General features: G+C 37.8%; 1 long non-coding RNA gene across 1 annotated transcript in view; it reads right to left on the minus strand.

The window, feature by feature from the left end:
• The window catches only part of LOC145271181 (uncharacterized), a 30235-nt gene extending 17204 nt beyond the window's left edge, over positions 1 to 13031 (minus strand). Inside the window, exon 1 of the long non-coding RNA XR_013865729.1 lies at positions 12954 to 13031. This is a non-coding gene — a long non-coding RNA (uncharacterized LOC145271181). The remainder of the gene's footprint in view (positions 1 to 12953) is intronic.
• Positions 13032 to 17326: the final 4295 nt, after the last annotated feature.

Raw genomic sequence — 17326 nt, forward strand, 5'->3', positions numbered from 1 at the left:
ACGTATCATTTATATTGTTTAATGTTTTAAATTTTTTTATAAAATAAAAATTTAAATTAAAAAATAAAACACCTTTAATCATTTTAAAACTTTGTCTTTCATTGTTTTTTTTATTTGTTAAACAGCGTATTATTTGTATTGTCCAATCTTTTAAATTTTAAATTATTAAATAAAAATTAAAATTAAATGTTCAGTTTCTGTTCTGTCACCTCTTGGATCTTCCGACCACTCTGTTGTATCAATTAAGATAAAAATTAAATGTAATAAGTCCCCAGACGTACCTCTCCATCGTACAGTATATCGATACACTAAGGCTGACTGGGATAGCTTCCGTACATTTATAACTGATCTACCTCTGCATTCCATGTTTAAAAAGGATGTGTCCTCTATAGTATTAGACCTGACGGAATGGTTAATTGTAGGTATTGACTGTTTCATACCCTCGAAAAAGTTTCAGCAAAAACCTAACAGCCAGCCATGGTTCTCTCCAGAATGTGCTGCTGCCATTGCGCACAGAAATCACTTTTTCCACTGTTTCCAATGTAATAGATGTATGGAAACTAAAGTCACTTTCAGGACTGCCAGCAACCATTGTAAGAAAGTAATAAAGAGCGCAAGATGGTTGTATGCTCAATCTGTTAAGTCCAAAGTTGCTGAGCAGCGGCTTGGTTCCCACCAGTTTTGGCAAATAGCAAACAGAATTCTGAACAGAAGCATGTGCTCCATCCCAACTATCATCAATGGACCTGAGGTAATCTCGTCAGCATCAGACAAAGCCAAACTCTTTGTCAAGAACTTTGCAGCTAATTCTACCTTTTGCGATAAAGGCCGCCAACCCCCAATATTTCCTCCTGTATCTGAAAACACACTATGTGATATGCGTATATCTGTACGTGATGTTGCCAAGCTAATCAAAAACCTTGATTCCAGTAAAGCAACTGGCCCGGACGGTATTCCAATTACAGTACTCAAAAAAACTTCAACCTGAACTAGCGCCCATACTTACAAAACTATTTAAACGTTGTCTTAAGGAGAATAGTTTCCCATCTCCCTGGAAAATTTCATCAGTATGCCCTGTATTTAAGAATTCAGGTGATCGCTCATCCCCCTCTCAGTACAGGCCAATAAGTCTCCTGTGCATCATGAGTAAGTTGCTGGAATCTGTGTTAAATACAGAAGTAATCAACCATCTCAACAAAAATAACCTTCTTAGTGACACTCAATATGGTTTCCGTTCTGCTAGATCTACAGCAGATGTGCTTACAGTTATATCTCATAGGATTAGCAAATCTCTCGACGGAGGCAACCTTTCTAGGGCAATTGCTCTTGACATATCTAAGGCCTTTGATAGGGTATGGCATAAAGGTTTACTTCATAAGATCTCTAGCTATGGTATAGCTGGAAATGTCTTCTCAATTATTAAATCATTTCTTTCTGATAGGTTCATAAGAGTAGTAGTTGAGGGGCAAAAATCAGAAGCCCACAGTATTAATGCCGGTGTCCCTCAGGGGTCCATCCTGGGCCCAACTCTTTTCCTGATCTACATTAATGATCTTCCAAATCACATCCTTACATCATTTGTAGACATTTATGCTGACGACACTACCATTTATGGTAGCACATCTAAGACAGTAAACGACCAAGTTCTCTCCAATTCTCTCTCCTCTGATCTTGAGGATGTAGTACAATGGGGAAAGGAGTGGCTGGTTACTTTTAATGCATCTAAACCAAGCTTCTATCTTTACATCATTAACATTCTGATCCACATCTGGCATCAATTGAAATGAATGGCTCTCGTCTTCAGGAGGCCTCAAGTTTTGACAAGCTTCTAGGCTTGACCATTACTCCTGATCTTAAATGGAACACGTACATCAAATCTGTTGCCAAGGCCGCTGGAAAAATGGTGGGATCTTTCTATCGATCCAGTAGATATCTCACTGCTGATGCAATTCTCTATCTATATAAGAGCCAGGTACGTCCAAGGATGGAATACTGTTGCCACATCTGGGCAGGAGCTGCTAGAAAGGACTTGGCCTGCCTTGATAGAGCTCAAAATAGACTTCATACCCTCGTAGGAGATGTCCTTTTCTCTTCCTTGCAACCTCTATCTCACAGAAGAGATGTTGTGAGTTTGTCTCTGATGTATCGTTATTTTCATGGGAAGTGTTCGACTGAGCTTCAATCTATGGTCCCCCCTTGCAAAACTTTCACAAGAAACACTCGTCTAGCTGTAAACACTATCAATAATTCCCCCCACTCTTTATCTGTGCCTAAACCTAAATGTAGATTCCATGAACAAAGTTTTTTTATTAGAACTGCACGCCTGTGGAATTGTCTTCCGTTTTCCTGCTTTCCGGCTGACTAAAATATGGTTGTCTTCAAGTCTAACGTAAATAAGTTCTTGATGAGCCGTTCCATATAAGTTATCAAATTTAACAAATTTTCATTACTAATGATTATTATATTGTCCAATTTCTACTGTACACTCTTTAACCCTTATCCTTGAGTGGCCTCTTAGCCTTGATAATGTGTTGATACCTAAGAAAAAAAAAAAAAGAAAAAGTCCAATGTGAACAAGTTCTAATTGAATCGTCCCTCTAAGTAATCCAAGTTACAAAATTCCCACTGTTTACTATGCTAAAATCACAATGACTAATGTATACCTATTAACCCTTATCCTCGAGTGGCCTCTGGGTCTTGATAAGTGGTGACACCCATGTAAAAAAAAAAAATTAAAAAATAAGACACAGTGTGGTGAATAATACATAGCTTACCTGAGTAAGACCTCTTCAAAATTGACCTTTTTCTTCAAACATATGGAAACTGATATTATTCCAATTCTCCTAAATATACCAGTTATTGTGATCTTGGACCTTGGCTATGCCTGCCTCAAGAGTCATGTAATTTTATTGTTGACATTTTTCAAAAACGCTGCAAAATTTGGAATATTATGTCCTTGTTTTCATTGTAGCTTTCCAGAGGTTGATGCTATAGCATTGAAAGTGGTACCGAATGAAAGCTAATAAAATTTTCTTGCATATGGTAATAAACACATGAACACCTGTGTTAATTTTAACTAATTTTAATGCACAAACATATATATTTTTTATGCTTTTTATCATATAATACATAAGTTTATCTCAAAAATGTTACTCTTAATGCATGTAATTTATTATCACTAAGTATGTTTTATCTCTTCATTTCAGATTGTAAGTTAAAGCTGATTTGTTAAGATTTGTGAACTACTGACAACATGGCATCTGGAAGACAACTACGCTGTGGGAAAGTGATCAGTGATACAGGTGAACGGGATGAACCAACTGAAAAGAGAAGAAAGGTGGCAACTCCTGCCACAAAGTCATTCAGTGATGTGTATCTCATTGGGCAACCCAGCTCCAGCATCAGGGGCTCTCAACTCCCTACTAATCGCCAGGTGTTCCAGTATTTCCTGCATTTGAGGAATGATAATCCCAACAGTGACAATAGGTCTTTAACCCATGATACAGTGGATGTCGTTTTGCCATTCTGGCATATGGCAAGGATTAAAACACTAACTAGACCAAATGCAGTCAACCGTTTCATGATCCTCCATGAAAAGTACAGGAAAATTGTTAAAAACAAGGGAAGAAATAACAAACTAGAGGAAGAGAAACGAGCTAACTTTCTGAAGGACTTAGACAAGTTATTTGATATTGGAGCAAAGGATGTTGTGGAGGAGATAAGAAGTAACAGGCTGCTCACAAGGAAGAGGACGTCAATTTCTACTTGAACCAACAGACCACTCGCCTGGCACACATGTCATGTCATGATAAGGTGTTTGAGAAGAAGTCTAGAGAGAAAAGCTTCCGAGAAGAAAGAGAAGAGAGAATGTTATCATCAGTGACTGCAGCAGCAGTAGAAGTTGGGAAAATTTCAAGTGATGAAGACCCAGAGTACAGTCAAGGCTCTGGTACTAGTGAGGGTTCAGAATACACTGAGACAACACCAAGCTGTTCATCAAAACCAAGTACGATAACCTTACACTTTCCACACTCAGTTATGACCAGTGAAGAGATTTGTAGCACTGCAAATCGGTTGTCACTCTCTGACAACCAGACTACAGCCATGGTGTCTGCAGTGTTGAAGGCAGGATGCGCAGATCTTGATGACTTTGTTATATCAGCCTCTACTACAAGACGAAATAGGATAAACACTCGTCATAACTTGTGCCAAAGTTACATGAATAACTTCAAGGAAAGTCCGCCAGATTACTGCACACTACACTGGGATAGAAAACTTCTACGGGATGTTCTTGGTGAAAGATACCCAGTGGAAAGTCTTGCAGTGCTCGTCTCTGGTACTCCACAGTATGAAAAAGGGAAGCTGCTTGGTGTACCCTTCATAGAAAGTTCCACAGAAATCCAACAGTGTAATGCTACATTGGAACTGATAGAAGCATGGGGTCTCACAGACAACATTGTAGGCTTGGTATTTGATACCACAGCAAGCAACAGTGGCATCAACAAGGGTGCAGCGAAGCTTATTGAAGAAAAACTAGGCAAAAAGGTATTCTACTTCGCTTGTCACCATCACATATCAGAGGTAATAATTGGAAGTGTATGGGAGGCTGTGTTCAACAAGGTCAAGAGTCCTGACAACAGGACAATGTGAAAGAGAAGTGGGACAAGTTGGTTAAGGACTGCCCAAGAGTTCTGGGCCTAGTTGAACAAGACTTGAAACAGAAGACAAGCACAATTGCAGTCTTAAGCAATTTCCTTGAGGAAGCAAGTCCGAGGGCAGATTACAGAGAGGTGGCAGAGCTGTGCCTGATCCTGCTTGGTGAGGAACCTCCTCGAGGTATCCACTGGGCCAAGCCAGGTGCCATTCAACAAGCCTGCTGGATGGCCAGAAACATTTACTGTATGAAGATGCTCATGTTTTCCAAGGAACTAAAATACAACATGGACACTATCTTCAAGCTGGAGAGGATGAACAAGTACCTGGCCTTATTCTACACCAGCCACTGGGTGACCACCACATCTGCAGCTGATGCACCTATCCATGACCATGAAGAACATGCTGCAATACAAGCAGTATGACTATGAACTGGCAACCTCTGTTCTCAAGAAAATGAACAACCACCGCTGGTATCTGACCCAGGAACTAGTGCCATTCACCTTGTTCAGTTCACATGCCAGCATGACCAAGTCTGCAAAAGAGAAGCTCGCAGTCAAGCTGTCAGAAACAGAGAAACCTGAGAGTTACAGGAAAGGCAAGCTTGTGTTTCCTGTCATCAATGCAGCTACAGTTCTCACAGACCTGGTAGAGCCAGAGTCTCACTTTCTGTTTGATGCTCTTCGAGTGAAATGTGACTGGCTCACTACTCCTGCTGACACCTGGGAAGACAATGACAGCTACAGAAATGCACAGAAGTTCGTGAGATCAGTGAAAGTGACCAATGATGTGGCTGAGAGAGGTGTGAAACTAATGAGTGACTTTGCAACTCAGATCACAAGTGACCCAGAGCAAAGAAGCTGCTTACTACAAGTTGTGGAGTACCACAGGAAAAAATTTGACAGTTTCAAAAAAGCCGCATTGAACAAGTGTTAATACATGTATTAGTAACATCCTATCTGACAGTTTCTTATGCAATATATGTGTCAGTGCAGTGCTATCATACTACCAAACTGATTTTTTGTAGTGTCCCAGCTGTTTGTGCATTAAAATTAGTTAAAATTTACACAGGTGTTCATGTGTTTTATTTTGCTTACTACCATATGCAAGAAAATTTTATTAGCTTTCATTTGGTACCACTTTCAATGCTATAGCATCAACCTCTGGAAAGCTACAATGAAAATAAGGACATAATATCCCATATTTTGCAGCGTTTTTGAAAAATGTCAACAATAAAATTACATGGCTTTTGAGGCAGGCATAGCCAAGGTCCAAGATCACAATAACTGGTATATTTAGCTAATTTAGACCTTGGAGAATGGGAATAATAGCAGTTTCCATATGTTTGAAGAAAAAGGTCAATTTTGAAGAGGTCTAGTGAGGATGCTCTTCCAACAATCAAGAAGAACAATAGGCTTGTGGTTATTTATACTAATAGAGTAAGGTAATTGTGAAGAGTCACTTATTCCTTTATTTTTATGTTACTGTGGTTACAAGACCTGAGAAGAAGGTCGCGAAGAAAATTGTATTTTTTTCGCAACCTCACTTCAGGTTTGCTACTCTCAGTTATATGACTTTTTTCCAACAATTTGCGAAAAAAATACAACAGTTCAACACAATTTCTAACAGAACTTTGAGTCATTAGTAACAGCAATTAGTGACAATTCTGGAAATTGTTCAATTACCCGTACAAGGATATGGAGACCACTGATACTTCAGCTGTGGCAGATTCCAGGGAGAGACACCGTAACCAGATTTCCATTCTGAAGATGAAAATCAAGGGTAGGCTTCGTTTGTCCCATGGCTCAGAGACTACTCCTGCTATTTTTTCTGTATTCCACAGGGAAATTTTGGAATACATCAACGAAATTGAAATCTCCATCTGCAAGTTGCAACTTTCCTGTGTCTCTGAAGAGGAAAGAGAGATTATGGAGTCCGATTGGCTAAGTTACCAGCTGAATTTACGGAAGGAATTAGATGATCTCTCTCTCCTGTTATATCCTCCAGAGGCTAGTGGCTATTCAGGGCGACCTTCCCTTCCTTATACGCCTGGACCTTCTTTGAATAGAGCTCATCCATCATTCACTGTTAGACTTCCTCAAGTTCAAATCACTGGACCAATGTTCAGTGGTCGTGGAATGGAAAATGATAGAATGAGTTTTTACAATTTCTTATCACGATTTGAAAATTGTGCAGCAGGCATGGCAAATGACGCAGAAAAATTAAACTTTTTAAAATGCTCTCTGTCTGGGAGACCTCTGCTGCTGATTAATCACTTAAGTTGCGTCAATACAAATTATCAGCAAGCACTGACAGTATTAAAACGAGAATATTTAGATGTTAGCGTCATCATTGATAAGATATTTCAAGATATCGATTTCAAGAGGGAGAGTTCTTATGAGGATCTTGGTAGTTTCATCTGCAGAACAGCTTCCAATTGTGATTTCTCTGAGAATGGTTCTGCAGGGGCCCGATTAATGGCCAAAATACTTTTTCTTTAATTTCCGAGAGCATTGAAGGGAGAGCTTATTCAGTTATGCGGCTCTAGAATTCCTTCTCTGTCAGTTTTGATGCGAGACACCAGTGAGGCTATTAAACGCTTGCTAATTAAAAGTGGCAGGTTGCCTGGTTCTTTGGATATCCACTGAAACAATTCTCAGGTAACCTTTTCAAAATCTAGAGCCACTACAACCCGAGATGTTTCTTTCCGCATAGATTCAGATTGTCAGGCTCCTTCTGGTTACTCGAGTAAACTACCTCCTCTGATTTGTGTTACCTTCGGTCGAGGAGGAAGAACTATCTCTGTAAACTGCCTATTGGATACTGGCAATGGCAGAACGTATTTGTCTGGCGATGTCTTGTACTCCCTGGGTTCCTTGAGTTCTGACTACACTTCTTGGAGAATGTGAGCAAGTATACAGAGAGGTGAAATTGGATGTGGACTTAGGGTCTGGTCATGTGGGGCACTTCCAAGTACTGGTTGCCAACTCATTGGACCTATCCTTATATCTAAAAAATTGGCATTTGCTGTTGGAAGAGTTCAAACGAACTGGATGTTCTCTTGCTGGGCAATTTGAGTCTGGCACTGATTTGGTGGTTATAAGTGGAATTATGGATCTGGATCTGGTGCAACATTTCGGTCCCTTACAGTTGGTGCCTTGTTTGTGGAGTCGGGCTTTCTCTGTTCCTGCTGGTTTGATTCCCTTTGGTGAGGTAGACACTTTTTTTCTACAAATCCTGCCCCTATTTCAAGAGATTCTACTTTGTTCAGTGCAGTGATAGAGAATACTCCCCAAGTGGAATCATCGCATGTTTGCTTCATCCTGGAAGCCGATCCTACCCATGCAGGCCCCTGGGTGGATGTCTTTCCCTCTAGCGATGTGGAAAGAGGATTGGAGAAAATGTTCAGCATTGAGTCGTTGGGCATTCAGGACGGAGAAGAGATTTCAGGATATGATCAGGATATGATTCGGCAGTTCCAGGAATCTATAACATTCAGGGATGGGAAATATCATGTGCAATTACCCTGGCATGCAGATAAGCTGGCTCTGGTTCCTTCTAATCATGCTATTGCTTTGCACGTTTTGGATCGTGTGGTCAGGAGCCTGGAGAAGAAGGGGCTGTACCAAGAGTATGTAAATGTATTCCTTCAGCAGCTACGAGAGGGCATCATTGAGGAAATACAGGTGGATCCTCAAAATTTTGTGGACTATGTATGGGTACCTCATCGGCCAGTTTTCAAGATGGATCCGGCAGCTACTACTAAAATCAGGCCTGTATTTTACTTTAGCTTGAAGGTCGGTGGCTCTGCTTCTCTTACTCTGGTGTGAATATGACAGGAGATATGTTGGACCTGTTGATGTCTTTTAGATCGAATAAGTTTGTCTTGATTGCAGACATCAGGAAAGCTTTCTTGATGGTTCGCCTTGCACTGGAGGCAGACAAGAACAGGTTCTGTTTTTTTGTGAAGGATGGTGATCGCCTTCAATGTTTCCGCTATGCCACATTGATTTTCGGATTCACCCCGAGTCCCTTTATATTGGGGAGTATCTTGAAGTTTCATGCAGCCCAATATCCCTTTGATGAATGTCGAGTTGCGATGGAGAACCAATTCTATGTCGACAACCTGGTGGTGACTGAGTCTGACCCAGCAAAGCTTGTAGGGCTGTATTCCCAGGTTAGGAGGCGATTGCAGGAAGGTGGATTTGTGGTGCAGTCCTGTAACTCAAACTTAGGAAGGAGATGAAGAAAGATGCTACATTGAGTACTCATGAGGCCGGATGAGAGATGGTGCTCGGGTACCGGTATGATCCTATTTCAGAAAAGCTCTGCACTGCTCCTGTTAAGTGTGATCCGAGTGCATCTACTAACGGGCAAATCCTTTCGGAATCAGCAAAGGTATTTGATCCCTTATCTCTTTGCCTGCCCGTTACTATAAGGAGTAGGATTTTGGTGGGAGAATTATGGAAGCGAGGTGTGCAATGGGATGAGGAAGTCTCTCCAGAGTTTCAGTCTTCTTGGAGGAACCTGGCAGAAGACTTAGCTAAATTGAGTGACATGCATTTCTGCAGACAGGCCCATGACGGGAACCGAACTGGAGGGTTATACCTGTTTTGTGACGCTTCTAAAGAAGTATATGGATTTGCAGCCTACTATGTTCAGGACAACAATTCTGCATATCTTGGTAGGATGCAAGGCTGTCCGCCCTTCTAGGTTGTGTGTGGTAACAGATGCACAAGTAGTACTGTCATGGATTTTACAGAAACGATGACTAGTAAAAGCATCTTTGCTAGAAACAGGTTAAAGGATGTTCTGCTAATGAGCCTGATTTGGAAACAAACTACAGCATCAGGCCGATCTTCAGGTATGTTTCTACCACCGAAAACCCGGCTGACTTAATCACTCATGGATTAACGATAAGGAAGTTCCGAGACAACTTTGACTTTTGGTACCATGGCCCTTCCTGGTTGCGCGGTGGGGTCTTGACTTGGCCGGAGCAGGAGTTGCCTTGTCTTGATAATAGGTGCCAGCAGATTGTTCGTTCATCAACAAATTTTGCTGCGATTGTGGATGAGGAGTGTGCTTCGGTGATCTCCATGTTTACCCGTTTGTTGAGGGTAACCTCTTTAGTCTTCCGATTCATCGGCTTGATGAGGAAAAGGGAAGACAACTACAACAAGAAAGCCGCAATTTACTTAATAAAATGTTCTCAACAAGAGGAATTTACAGCTGAATTGAATTACCTGCGGAATCCTATGGTAAAGCCTGCACCTACTTGTGTTCAGGCACTTCAGATCTTAGCCTAGGCTCCGCTGTCGGTTGTAGTTTATAGTCCTACCCAAGATTATTTCTATTGAGTAGGTAACAGACTAGGTCTACTCCTTCGTCTCTTTTGAGGTGCACAATCACTGCAGAACCTCAAATTCGACACGAGAAGTTGGTAGATTGGCAGCACTGGCCTAGAATTGTATCTTTTACACCTTGTGCAGTTTTGACTGCCTGCCTCCCTTGAGGTACCCAGTACCCACGACATCTCAATTCCGTTAAGGTTGACCCTATACCCAGATGGGAACATTTAAGATGGCAGTCTAATATCACAAGTCGGGTCAGGTGATGATTCTTGCCCAGCAACAAGGGATTCTTAACTTCATAAGAAAACTGAGAAGACCTGTTCAGCCGTCCATGCGAGCGGATCAACCCTTCCTCATCCAGAAAAAGATCAAGTGGTACCCTGAACCACTGTTACCTCCAGGTGGCCCTTGACTGAGGCCTAGCACCTGTTAGTCCCCCTACAGGGTTACGCCAACTTACTTATTTTTTATGAAATATATATATATATATATATATATAAAAAATGCACTTTTTCTTTCTTTTTTTTTCTTTTGTTGGGAGAGTGTGGTGAATAATACATAGCTTACCTGAGTGCAGCTGCCGGAGGTGAGGATGCTCTTCCAACAATCAAGAAGAACAATAGCCTTGTAGTTATTTATACTAATAGAGTAAGGTAATTATTATAAAAACCTTCCTCCTTTGTGAAGAGTCACTTATTCCTTTATTTTTATGTTACTGTGGTTACAAGACCTGAGAAGAAGGTCGCAAAGAAGATTGTATTTTTTCCGCAACCTCACTTCAGGTTTGCTACTCTCAGTTATATGACTGTTTGTTTTCAACATTATTAAATAAAACACAGTTAATCATTTTATTTGTTATTATTATTATTATTGTTATTATATTATTTGTATTGTCTAATGTTTTAAAATTTAAATTATAAAATAAAAAATTTAAATTATGAAATAAAATACATTTAATCGTTTTATTTGTTAAACAATGTATTATTTGTATTGTCTAATGTTTTAAAATTTAAATTATAAAATAAAAAATTTAAATTATGAAATAAAATACATGTAATCGTTTTATTTGTTAAACGACACGGTTAATCTAAAATACATTTTACGTAAACAAACTTCTGTTTACACTAAGCAATGTCTAATGGTGTCGATCCCTTTTTTGATAACAGGGTTCGAGGCTATTTGCACAATTACATGGAAAATCTGCCTAAATAAACTTCAATAACATAAATTTATCTCTAAGAAAATAACTGATGATATTAATAGCAATAAAATCGTTGAAAATGTAATGTAATGAATCATCGAATATATTTTAAAGAAACAACAAATAATAATAATACTTAGTATAATAGTAATATATAAATAATAATATATAATAGTAAAATCATGAATTTAAGTTAAGCAAAACAAAAATAATTTTTTTTTTAATATTTATACGAAAAAAGCCATTTTTAAATCTTTGATAAATAAATTAACAATTTTTTTTAGCGAGCCGAATAATGCATGACCATTATTAAACAGGGCATGCTTTGAAGAATCGATACAAAAAAAATACAGGTAGGCACCGCCAAAACTGGGGGGGGGACAGGTCAGTACTTTTTGACGGACCGTCTTTTTAAAAATCTACCAAAAGTCAGGAAATTATCCGATCAATACAAAATTTTCAGCGATTATTAAGAGAAGAATGAACTTTATAACAGTGTACTTGTTTTTCATAAACGATATTTATATATATATTTTTTTTGCTTACAAACCCCCCACCTGTTTTGAAATGGGAACAAATATGCTTAAAATAATCATCTGAAACTGAACACAACATATTGTGTTGTTGTAAGGGACAGAATTATAGATTAAAAAAAAAAAAATTGTTTGCATACGTTATTTTGACGTCTGAATATCAGAACTTCGATTGTGTTTAATTATCCCGCTTTTGAGTTTTGAAGTGTGAAATTCGGTGAATATGTTAAGTAAAATCATGAATTTAAGTTAAGCAAAACAAAAATAATTTTTTTTTTAATATTTATACGAAAAAAGCCATTTTTAAATCTTTGATAAATAAATTAACAATTTTTTTTTTTAGCGAGCCGAATAATGCATGACCATTATTAAACAGGGCATGCTTTGAAGAATCGATACAAAAAAAAAATTCGATAAATATTGTGCCCTTTATGTTAAAAATAGCATCATTTTTTTTTCGATCCCGTTTAAAAACGTTTGCCGCCGTGGACCAAACGCGCTGAAATAATTTTTTTTTATTCTGCTTTAAATTGCCCCCACCCCATTTTGGGGAGCCTGTCCCCCACACACATACACATTAAAAACCAAACTCATACAAATGGTCACCCATCTGGTACTGGTCACTGAAAAACAGTTTTTTTTGGCGTGTTTGGTCTTCCATAGTTTGCTTCTTATCAAACGCAAACGTAAACAGTGTCGATCTAGACTCTAGATCGACGCGAAATAACTGGTTACCTATATGAATAAGTGGAATTATTTGAAATCCAGGTACTTATATTATAATATTTTTGCATATTCTCTTAGAAAATCATCCTAAATCTTAGTTAGACAATAAATAAATAAATTAATTATTTCAAAAACCTTTTTTTTTTTTTAATATTTATGTACGTTTTTTGTGCAAGACAAAAAATGTCAATTGTTAACTTTTTGGGAAAATTTAACATTTAATTCAAAATAGTAGAAAAAGTTTTACATTATTCTGTTTTCTATATGATAAAATTCAGGGGTTTATCTTTCTGGAAAAAAAAAGTTACTCAGAAATAATGGATTTTAATAAATGTAATTTCGTTTTAAACAACAACAACAACTTGATTTTGCGGCCATTTTTGGCGGTGCCTACTTACAGGGAAGAAAGTAACTTATATGTTGTTCGTTAAATATATTTTAAAGAAACAACAAATAATAATAATAAAATAATAATGATAAAATACTTACCGGGGGCGAAAAAAAGAAACGTATATGTTGTCATGGATGTGACTATGTTAGTGACGAGTTTCACGTTTTAAAAATGGCGACGAGATAGCTAGTTCGCAGAAAATTTTAAAAATAAAATGAGACATTTTTTAGATAGATGCGATATTTTTGGTGAATATTTCGTGTAAAATTATTTTTTTATTTATTGCAATATTTTAACATTCAACAGACCACAACAAAAGAAAATGACATTTAAAAAAAAATTTGGAATTGATTTTAATTCGAATGCTAGATTATGGCCAGATTTTGCGAATTTGGCTTTTAAAAAATCAGTTTAGCCTTAAAATGTTATTTTTTTTAATTGGCTTAAATTTCGTCTTTCTTTTTTCTTATTTTAAATAAATATTTATTTAACAGTGATTATTATAAGAAACGCCAAACGGTGCTTGTCCAGAATCCCACATAAATAAAGGAAAAGCCATGATAAAAAAAAGAAAGAAAGAAATCGTTTTACTAAAAAAAAATTCGATTAGCCATTTAACAAATAATATTTGTTAGGTACGGGCAAAAATGTACAAATAAAGCTGAATTTAGGAAAACTCGTCTCCGGAAAACTCGTCTCCAGAAACCTCGTCTCCGGAAAACTCGACCCCGGAAAACTCGTCCCCTTTCGCTAGGTAGGAAAACTGGTCCCTTATTGAATAAATATCGATTGAAAACACATTTTATGATCGTTCTTGAAGGAGATATTGTTTTTTAAAATAGACTATAGCCCCCATAATATTTTTTTAAAATATTTTTACTTGTTTAATGTTTTTTTTTTTTTTTTTTTTAAATAAAATCGATTTTCGGGTTTATTATCACATCTTAGGGGTCTTGATAATCGCTAAAAAATAGAAAATTAAAGAAATTACCAAGGGAGATTTGGTTTTAAAAAAAATAATAAATTTTAATATTTTTAAAAATATAATTTAGAGAGAGAGTGGGGGGGGTAAGAACTATATCTCCCTCCGAAAAACAACCAACAAAAAATGAAATTAAAAAGATTCTTGATAAACGATAGCGGAGTTTTCAGTAAAATTGATTAATAAATTTATTTAGTGATTACTTTTTCTCTTAATGATTGATTTTAGAATTTTGAAGTAAAAATTTTTAAAAATTAAAAATTAGTTAACGAGAAATTGTTAGCACATGGCATCTCTCGCGCCAAAAAAATATTTCGTTTTTAATTTATTAGTTAATTTTTGCAAAATTTGACAGGACGACAATAAATGTTGATAAAATTATAATTTTAAATAACGCATGAGTGCATTATGAGAGAAAAAAAAAACATAACAACAAAAAACTATCATAATAAAAAAACCAAAACAAAAAAGAAACGAAAAATCGAATCGTTCCCTGTTTTTTAATTTTTTGGTTTTGTTTTTTATTATTGTTTTTATGACTCCAAATTTTTTTTGGTTCTTATTTTAATAAGAACAAAAAAAAAACTTGTAATTAACTTTGTATGAACATAATGAACGCTTTAAAAGAAGTGAAACCACTAAGAACTTAGCCAGTTAGGTAGAAAACGGACACTTAGAAAATCGATTTTATTTAAAAAAAAAAAAAAAAAAACACTAAACAAGTAAAAATATTTTTTAAAAATATTATGGCTATAGTCTATTTTAAAAAAAACAATATCTCCTTCAAGAACGCTCATAAAATGTGTTTTCAATCGATATTTATTCAATAAGGGACGAGTTTTCCGGGGTCGAGTTTTCCCGGGACGAGTTTTCCCGAGACGAGTTTTCCGGAGACGAGTTTTCCCGGGACGAGTTTTCCGGAGACGAGTTTTCCCGGGACGAGTTTTCCGGGCACCAATAAAGCTAGGGGGGGGGGGTCTAGTTTTGAAAGCCGATTTATCATCAATTTTTTGTAGGTTTCCGACTACTTTTGGATTATATTTGAAAGATTACAGACTAAAGTGAATTTCCAAACGGAAAAAAAAATATTTGTACACGTGAAAAAAAAAAGTTATGAAAACTGTTTTCACGGCAAGCTAAACAATTCAGCTAAATTTTGAAGTTAAATAAATTCATTGTAACAATCCTTTAAAAGATAAATATTATTTCAAAGGTAATTAGTGAAGTTGTAGGTGCATCAGAATTTTTGTAGGAATTTTTGACACCCCTAACACGAAACTGCGAATAAAATATAAAAAAAAACTCGTAATTTCTCTTTTAAAAGTGGGTTGTTTATTTTCTTTATGAATTATACTTCCAAAATAAACTATTAAAGTTGTTTTAATAGAAATATATTTTTTATTTTTTAAAAAACAGTAATGAATTTTCCGAACTCAATATTTTTCAATTTTTAAACTTTAAAAATCTATCAAAATTTTTCTATTGATTCTATTTTTACGATATTTTCAGGGTCAATGTGAAATTTTATGCTCTTTTGAATAAACCGAATATAATATTTTAGACAAACTTTTTTTTTTAATTCACGCCCCCCCATTTTCAAGTGTCTATTAAAAAGTAAATAATTAATTTACTCACAAAAGTCTTATATATCACAAATTGAAGAGAAAAGGTCAATAAATAATATATTCAAATTTAAAACAAAAAAAGTAGTGTTTTTTTAAAAATTTAAGTCCGAAGTTTAAAGCCGTTTTTAAAAAAAAAAAACCACGTTGTTTGTTTTTTTATTTTTTGTTTTTTTAAATGAACCCTTTGTCCTTGCTCCTTTAATTGTAAAAAAAAAAAAAAAAATAGGGCTTGAATTACATTAGAATGACGGGGTGGTATTATTCACTATTTTTCACGAAATTTCTGACGCATCTAGTGAAGTTGACGACAGTATCACATGACACAAGAACATGCCTCCCGTTTTCATAACATCGTCGCTGTCAACGCCGTCATGTGTTCGTTACAACTCTACTTTCAACCGAGTCGTTGTTTGTTTCGTTCACCACACTCTTTTCTTCTACCTCTTCTTTTACACACGTCCGTTCGCTTTAGTGACTAATAATCGTCTCTCCTCCCGCTTTCCTTTCCTCGTTATTTATGGAATCAGGGTACGAGATTCTCCGAGATTCCCCGAGACTTTTTTCCACATAAACGCATGCGGGCGCCATCTTGATTCTCAATTTGTGCTCTGCAGGCACAAACGCGCAGCCGCTTTGATGGTAAGCCACTTCTTTCTCCACACTCCCCCCTGATCTCATGATCACAGAGACTGCGGGGGGGGGGGGGTGATCACCGCCGTCGAGTGCTTCTACGAAGGGGGACAGTGCTGCTCTCGTCTTCGCGTGTGCTCTCATCCACCGCCTGATGGTCGGGGAAGGCTTCATCTCCGTGGAGGTTACTGATATCAGAGTCACTGCTTGATAGGGATGGTGCAAACCAAAGCGATGGCCCACTCGTCGTCCACTGGAGGTGGTACATGTGTCGCCGGCCGTAGGTCCCTAACGTGACAGGGCATGCCATCAACCTGAACACACTGCTGACTCACCACATCGGTCACTGTGCCCCATTTACATTTACAGTACATTGGTTTCCTGGCGGCTTCACCCAGACAGCATCCCCTTTGGTATATCGATTCTGTTCTATCTCAGTGGCCACAGTTGTATCGGGGTGGATTCCTTTTTCTCGGACACGGTACTGATAGATTGCATTTGCAGGCGCCGTTCCTGGAGAGACGCCATCCTTTGGCATGAGATTATACCAGTACACAGCTTCTGCGATGGTGCACTGCTTCCTGGCTGCAATTGTTTTGATGCTACGATGGCTTCTCTCAGCTATACCATTGCCAGAAGGCACATAAGCGCATCTAAGCCACAGCCGCACACCCCATTCTTGTAAGAACTGCCACATCTGATGGCTGCAAAAGGCTGGGTCGTTGTCCGTCAGCACTTCATTGGGCGCACCTCTTTCACAGAACACGGATGACAGCTGGCGAATATTGTTGCAAGAGTCCTGGCACCCGAGGAGTCTCCAGACTGCGAAACGTGTAGGCCCACAATCGATGAGGGTAAGGAAGTGGTTGCCACTGTAGTGTGTGATGTCCATGCCCACTCTCTGCCACTTACCACTCACTCCCAACTCCCCTTTCTTCCATCGTGCTGGAGCTGGGTCGATGGATTGGCAGGCCTCGCAACTTTCCACCACTCTTCGGATATCTTTTTTTTTCTACTCCTGGATCAATCATCTTGACAAAGTACAGTGTCCGCTTGATGCCAGGATGTCCACACTGTCGATGAATGTGCATGATGCACGCTGCATCCACATTACACACAACTGCTGCACATGTGTTTTGCAGATTATCAGAATCTCTCCGAGCACCAGCCAGAAGCCATCGTTGAAGGACTCTTGTCAAAGCATCTGCTCTGTTGAGCGCAGACCTGACCAACA

The sequence above is a fragment of the Euprymna scolopes genome, chromosome 46 (genome assembly GCF_053919585.1).
Source record: "Euprymna scolopes isolate OS-2025 chromosome 46, ASM5391958v1, whole genome shotgun sequence".
NCBI classification, from domain to species: Eukaryota; Metazoa; Mollusca; class Cephalopoda; order Sepiida; family Sepiolidae; genus Euprymna; species Euprymna scolopes.